This window comes from Tupaia chinensis, unplaced genomic scaffold (assembly GCF_000334495.1).
Source record: "Tupaia chinensis unplaced genomic scaffold, TupChi_1.0 Scaffold000411_1, whole genome shotgun sequence".
NCBI lineage: Eukaryota > Metazoa > Chordata > Mammalia > Scandentia > Tupaiidae > Tupaia > Tupaia belangeri.
The window spans coordinates 61,181-69,153 of NW_006159916.1; the positions used below are offsets into that span (position 1 = coordinate 61,181).

The 7,973-nt window shown below is 43.8% G+C and overlaps 1 pseudogene; it reads right to left on the reverse strand.

Moving 5' to 3' along the window:
* Positions 1 to 7,109: 7,109 nt before the first annotated feature.
* On the reverse strand, positions 7,110 to 7,478 carry LOC106735492 (ubiquitin-conjugating enzyme E2 L3 pseudogene; annotated as a pseudogene).
* Positions 7,479 to 7,973: the final 495 nt, after the last annotated feature.

The following is a 7,973-nucleotide window of genomic DNA, read 5'->3' on the forward strand; positions in this document are numbered from 1 at the left end:
TGAGAAAGCAAGCTGCCAGGCCCAGCCATGTGGGAATCCAGCACCTTAACCACCATGCTCCCTGCTGTCCCCAGCTCAGTTTTTTCAATCCAGTCATCAGTTCTTGGGCACTTAAGTTGATCCCGTGTCTTAGAAACGTGAATAATGCTGTAATAAACATGGGTGTGCAAATACCTTTCCAACTGCGTATTTTCCTGTTCTTTGGGTAAATACCAAGGAGTGGGATTACTGGGTCATATGGTAGTTCTATCTATAGGCTTTTTTTTTGAACCTCCACCTTGTTTTTCATGATCACTGTTGAGATATCCAAACAATACAGAAAAGTTCATAGAATATATCTCTCCCCTCATAGATGACTATTGTTACATGCTGGTGAGCAGCCTTCCAAACTTGCCTTATTCACTTATGGAAGTGTTTATGTGACTAGAAATCATGGGACACGTTCTATTCCTGCTATTCGGTAGTGGGCATTTGTCAGTCATCAATGAGTCCTAGACATATATGAATTTTAATTGTTAAGGTTTTCCATTTCCTTAAATGCTTATTTGTTTATTTTTATTTTCTTTTCATTTTTTGTTGTAGAGTACATGTACTGTCTGGAGAGAGACAGAGAGAGGAGAGTAAAAAAATCATCTCCCAGCAAGGGATGGGCGTGCCACAGGCCCCTTTCCTCCATTCTTCTCTCATGACTTTGGGCATATACGCATACGTGCCTGGCGTATTTTTCAGGCTGCTGGGTCCAGGACTTATACCACAGAGTTGGCCACGTGGGATCCAGTGCTTTAACCACCACCCCATTTGCTGGCCCCAATATTGTTTTTTTGTTGAGAGTTTTTTTTTTTTTTTTTACTATAGGGCGCATGTGCTCGCCAGACAGACAGAGAGAAACAGAGAGACAGAAAGTGAGAAATCACCCCCCAGGGGGGATGGCCACGCTGCAATCCCTTCTCCCCCGTTCTCTTCTCAGGATCTTGGGCACGCACCCACACGCGCCTGGTGTGAGTTTTAAGCCACCAGGTCTGGGACACAAACCACGGTCAACTACATGGGAGTCCAGCGACATAGCCATTACGCTAACTGCTGGTCCCCTGATTTATTTTTCACATTTAACAAGGCTCTGGAACTCTGTAGTTCTTGCTGGCTCTGTTTCCCATGGCTTTGCCAAATGGCTTCAAAGGCTTCTAATCTTATTCAAATTAAATCAACAGAGGTATTCAAAGACAAAGCCTCCATTCTTTCTGCATCACTTCTTAGCTTTCAGATAGGTTGCTATTTATATTTTTGATATATAGTGTTCTCAGCTTTAATTTCTAGGTTCACTTGTTCTGTAATCTTTTCTTTCTTTCTTTCTTTTCTTTTTCTTTTTTTTTTTTTTTTTTTAGTTTTTGACAGGGTGCATGTGCTCTCTGGGCAAAGACAGAGAGAGGGAAAGTGAGAAATCACCTCCCAGGGGAAATAGCCACAAAACTATATCTTCTCCTCCATTTTCCTCTTGGATTTTAGGCACACATGCACGTGTGACTAGTGTAATTTTTAAGCTGCCAGGTCCAGGACTCCAGGACTTGGCCATGTGGGAATCCAGTGCCTTAACTTATGTCATGCCACTCCACGTGCTGGCCTCTCTGTTACCCTTTTTTTTTTTTTTCTGGAGAGGTTTTTCTACAGGGCATGTGTGCTCACTGGAAAGACAGAGAGAGACAGAGAGACAGAAAGTGAGAAATCACCCCCGGGGGGATGACCACACCACAATCCTTTCTCTTCCACTCTCCTCTTGGGATCTTGGGCCGCATGCGCATGCACCTGGCTTGAGTTTAAGCCACCGGGTCTGGGACTCGAACCGCGGTCAACTACATGGGAATCCAGCAACGTAGCCATTAGGTCATCTGCTGGTCCCTCTGTGACATATTTATTTATTTATTTATTGACTGACAGGTTTTTGCTATAGGGTGCATGTGCTCACCAGAAAGACAGATAGATACAGAGAGACGGAAAGCAAGAAATCACCCCCCAGGGGGATGGCCACGCCGCAATCCCTTCTCCTCCATTTTCTTCTAGGGATCTTGGGCTCGCACACACATGTGCCCAATGTCAGTTTAAGCCACCGGGTCTGGGACTTGAACCCCGGTCAACTACATGGGAGTCCAGCGACATAGCCATTACACCAACTTCTGGTTCCTCTCTGTGATCCATTTTATAGGTTACATCTTTCCATTTAGAAATTTTATTTATGATAGAGTATGTTTGAGAGAGAGAGAGAGCGAGAAACGAGCACCTTCTACTACATCAGATCATGCCACCTGTTTCCAGGGAAGGATATGTTCTCAGTCACTTGCACCAAAGTTTGATGATGAGTTACTACCTTACAGTTCATAAACACTTTCTTATTTCTTGTTTATTTTAATATAAAAGAGAGGTCGCTGGAACGGCTGTATAAGCACAGAACTGTGCAGATAAGAAAAGCTAGTCTCTCCTCCTACCCCAGGCACAGTGTGGGGGGAGGACAGGTCAACACTTGGCGGCGGGCCTGCAACTGTGCCCTCCCGCCTGGCTTACTTCTTTTTTTTTTCTTTTGGAGAGGTTTTTGCTATAGGGCACGTGCATTTGCCAGCCAGCCCAAGAGAGACAGAGAGACAGAAAGTGAGAAATCACCCCCCAGGGGGATGGCCACGCCGCAATCCCTTCTCCTCCATTCTCCTCTCGGGATTTTGGGCACGCACGCACACACACCCGGCATGAGTTTAAGCCACCTGGTCTGGGACTCGAACCGTGGTCAACTATGTGGGAGTCCAGCGACATAGCCATTACGCTAAGTGCTGGTCCCAGCCGCCTGGCTTACTTCTGCTGGGCAGGAGGGCACAGGTTGATGCTGCTGCTGCGGGAGATGGAGTAGTAGAAGATGGCCAATCACAATCGGGAATTAATATCACACCACTTCACAATGTGAAGACCTTTCAGTAATGGATTTTAACTGCCTCCCTTGTGGGCTATCGGTGTCATTTCATTTCCATGTGTATTACAGATTCCACACTACATTGTCAATATTTTTTTCTCCAGAGAGTCTTTTATTTCTTTTTCTTTTAAGAATTATTTTATTTAACTTTATTTATTTATTCTAGTTTGACCAGAGAGGGATGGAGAGAGAGAGAGAGAGAGAGAGAGAGAGAGAGAGAGAGAGAGAGAGAGAGAGAAAGAGAGAGAGAGAGAACCACCAGGTTCGGAACCGAGGTTGGCTATGTGGGAGTCTAGCATCCTTAACCTCCATGCCATCTGCCGGCCCCAGAGTCTTTTATTTCTAAGAATTTCATTCTTAGAGAATGAAAAAACATTGTCATTTCTATGTACAATTTAGAGTGTGTTGCTTATTTTCCTGTACATCATACTTTCTAGTGGGTAATCTCCCTTGTTAGCCTAAAGAACTTCCTTTAGTATTTCCTGAAGCATGGGTCTGCTGACAAAATTTCTCCCATATTTTGTCTATCTGAAAGTGCTGGGCCAGCAGGTGGTGCAGTGGTTAAGGTGGTGGACTCCCGCATGGTTGACCATGGTTCAAGTCTTGGACCTGGTGGCTTGAAACTCATGCTGGGCTCATGTGCATGCATGCCCAAAATCCCAAGAGAAGAATGGAGGCGAAAGTATTATGGCATGGCCACCTCCCCTGGTTGGGGGTGATTTCTCATTTTCTCTTTCTCTGTCTTTCTCTGTCTCTCAGGTGAGTGCACATACTCTATAGCAAAAATCTCTCTCAAAAATAAATGAATAATGAAATGAAAGGGCTAGGCCAGCCTCCATAGTACAATGGTGATGCAAAACTCTGTGAGGCTGAAGCCATGTGTGAAGGTCCTAGTTCACGTCCTGCGGTCTCCCAGGATGTGCCAGGCTCATGTGCGTGCCTGCGGTTCTAACTGGCTGGGGCTGGGGTTGCCTTGTGGTGTGGGGTCACTGTTGAGGGTGTTTTTTTTGCTTTCTCCTTCCAGGACTATTTACATGCATTTAGTCCACATGATACTGTCTACAGATCATTGAGAAGTTGTTGATTCCAAGCGTTTTTTTCTCTTTGTGCTTCAATTTCAATGATTTCTATTTAGCTATATTCAATTTCATTAATTTATTCTGCCATATGAAAATTACTGTTGCTTTCACTCAGTAAATTCTAGGTATGAGAGTGTTCAGTCCTAGGATTTCTTTTTTGAAATTTATTTATTAATTTTATTTATTATTATCATCATTTTTCAACTTACTGTAGGGTGTGTGCGCTCACTTGAGGGAGACAGAGAGTAAATGAGAAAGCAAGCACTAGGTCCAGGACTCAAACCATGGTAGGCCATGTGGGAGTCCAGTGCCTCAACCTCCTCAACCACCACAAATAGAATAGGATTTCTATTTGTTTCCCTTTTTATATTTTCCAAGTGACTCCTGAACTCTTTCAACCTCAGCTATCATAACCATCTTTTCCTGTAGACTTTTAAATATATTTATCATAATTATCTTTTTAAAAATTTTAAACTTTTTTGCTAGAAGCTGTGTGTGCTTGCCAAAGAGGGAGAAGAGAAATAGATAATCTATGTGTCTATACGAATTGGCTGATTTTTCTATGGACCATGGATATTTTTCTGTTCTTTGAATAGTCACATTTTAATTATATGATACACACGGCAGGCGATAGATTGTGGAAACTTTAGATTGTGTCATCTTCCTCTGCAGATAGTTGTGTTTTGTTCTAGCAGGCAGTAAAATTACTACTGCATGGTCTTGAATTTGGTTTTATGCTTTGTTAGGGAGACTCTTTCAATACTCCCAAGCTTTAGGGTGGATGCTTTAGTCCTGAAATATATTCAGTCTTTTCTACTAAGTCATCATTCTTCTTCTTCTTCTTCTTCTTCTTCTTCTCCTTCTCCTCCTCCTTCTCCTCCTTCTCCTCCTTCTCCTCCTTCTCCTCCTTCTCCCTCTTCTCCTTCTCTTCTCCTTCTCTTCTCCTTCTCTTCTCCTTCTCTTCTCCTTCTCTTCTCCTTCTCTTCTCCTTCTCTTCTCCTTCTCTTCTCCTTCTCTTCTCCTTCTCTTCTCCTTCTCTTCTCCTTCTCTTCTCCTTCTCTTCTCCTTCTCTTCTCCTTCTCTTCTCCTTCTCTTCTTCTCCTTCTCCTTCTTCTTCCTTTTTAAAGGTTTTTGCCATAGGATATGTGTGCTTGCCAGAGAGACAGAGAGGGATGGTGAGAGGGAAAGTGAGAAATCACCCCCCCCGGAGGGGGAATAGCTATACCACAATCGCTTCTCCTCCATTCTCCTGGGATTGGGGGCATGCATGCACATGTGCCTGGCAAAAATTAGAAGCCACCTGGTCTGGGACTCTAACCATGGTCCACCATGTGGGAGTCCAGCACCTTAATCACCACACCACCTGCTGGCCCCAGTCATCATTCTTCTAAGATTTCAATGTAAAGCTTTGGTGTTTAAGTCCCTCTAACACATCAGGGTTCAAAATCTAAGCTGCTTGGGAACCAGCAGTTAGCGTAATGGCTGTGTCGCTGGACTCCCACATAGTCGACCGCGGTTCGTGTCCCGGACCCGGTGGCTTAAAACTCACGCCGGCTGCGTGTGCGTGCGTGCCCAAGATCCCAAGAGGAGAATGGAGGAGAAGGGATTGCAGCGTGACCATCCCCCCTGGGGGGTGATTTCTCGCTTTCTGTCTCTATGTCTCTCTCTGTCTGTCTGGCGAGTGCACGCACCCTACAGTGAAAATCTCTCAAAAAAAAAAAATCTAAGCTGCTTCTCTGGTGATCAGTAGCTGAAAACTCTTCTCAAGTTTTTAACCTTCCAAGTGTTGTTTATCTTGGAGTTTTGGGATCTAACCTGTACATAAGACACTGAAGTTTCAATAAAGGATCTGAGAGGACTTCACATAAAGATTTTGGACGGGGCTGGCTCAGTACCCTAGTGATTAAGGGAGTCAGGTCCCACATGGCCAACTGTGTGGTCTGAGTTCTGGACCTGGTGGCTTTAAGAATATCCTGGGTGCATGTCTGTGTGCCCCAAGTCCAGATAGGATGGAGGAGAAGAGATTGCAGCACAGTCACATCCCACAGGGGGAGAGGGGGTGGGGTGGGGGGAGGTGCTTCTTCTCTCTGCCTCTCAGTGGAGAGCTCACCCACACACTCTCTGGCAATTAAATAAAAAGATTTTGGAGGTTTCCTTTTTGTGGTTTCCTTCCTTCTGAGATTGGCTCATTACTATATAGCCACTTCAGGGTCCAACCCAAACCATCCTCGGACTCGGCAGGGCAGAAGGCCACAACTTCCTGTTTGAGTCTATGCACCATGTGCAGGTTGGGTTCAGGAGTGTCCTTGGAGGAAAAGCCATACAGGTGTAATTCTTTTCTTTCAAGGCAAAATCCCGTCTAATTTCTCCTTAATTTTGGCCATTTTCTAGTGCCTTAAAACAATTATATTTTGCATTTTTGTCAAGATTTTTGTCATTTTTGTCTGTGGAATAGCTAACTTGTTATGTGCTATTCTGCCACTATCAAAACTAGAATTCTTTCATTAGTCTTTTAAAAATAGTACTCTCGGGGCCAGCAGATGGCCTAGTGGTTACGTTGCTGGGCTCCCACATGTGATTTAAGACCCAGACCTGCTGGCTTAAAAATCATGCTGGACAGATGTGCATGTGTGCCCAAGATCCCAGGAGGAGAATGGAGAAGGGATTGTGGTATAGCCATTCCCCCCCTGAGGGGTGATGTCTCATTTTCCCTCCCACCCTCTCTGTCTCTCTACCTTTCTGGTAAGTGTACTTGCCCTAAAAAAAAAAAAAATATTCTCTGGAGCCAGCAGGTGGTGTGGTGGTTAAGATGCTGGACTCCCACATGGCTGTCCATAGTTTGAGGCCCAGACCTGGTGGCTTGCTTTTTCTTTCCCTCTCTCTCTCTGGTGAATTAAATAATAATTATAATAAAATTAAATAATTCTTAGAAATATTACCCTCTTTTTTTCTTTATTTGTGATAGAGCATGTGTGGGGAGAGAGAGAGAGACAGAGAGGAATCACTGTCTATAGAGTCTGGTCTGGTCATGCTATTATCTTCTCCCTCCAGTACTCTGGCTCATCAGATCTTAGCAGATTTTAGTCCACAGGTCGCTTTTCCCCATATTTCTTTGTAAACTCTTCAGCATTTTTACAGAATTTTTTACGGTCCTTAGAGTATTCTTTAGCTAAGTCAGCCCAGAGGGGATGCTCGGGCTGGGGGTTGTTCACCAGTGCTATGAGGGACTGGATTACTTGGTCAGTTTTGGTAGCTGATTTTCAGTTTTCAGCGCTAATTACTGGCAGAAAGACCTGCCCCTTTTCATCGATGTTCGGGTGATAGATCTTTGTTTTAAATGTGATCTTTGATAGTTTGAATGGGTACTCTGCTGGAAAGTTGATTTCGATTCTGAAGACCCTCTTGTCATATGGAGGGTTGTTCTTCATCAGCCTTCTGCTGGTTGCCATATTGGATCTGGTGTTGCTGCCCTCCCCCATAATATAATTTTTTTTAATTTTAAAATTATTTATTTATTTATTTTCATTTATTCATTTATTTATTTTAATTTGACCAGAGAGAGACACAGAGAGAGAAAGAGGGCAAGTGAGAAAGCAAGCCACCAGGTCCAGGACTCGAACCACAGTTGGCCATGTGGAAGTGTCCAGCACCTTAACCACCACGCCACCTGCTGGTCCCACCCCCAAAATAGAATTTTAATAAGTGTGTCAAATGAGTGGAAAATAGAGAGATTGCATTGTGGATGAAAGAAAGTTTCCATCTGAGGGTAAACATACCAAGAAATATAAGTAAAACTATGAAACACTTATGAGTTATTTCACATTTCAGACCTTCAGTTCCAAGATCAGGGATGGACTAGATGATAATTTTGGTCACTTTCCACTTTGAAAATCCATGATACTCATGAGAAGATTAGTGAAACGGAGACAAAAGCATGGTATGGG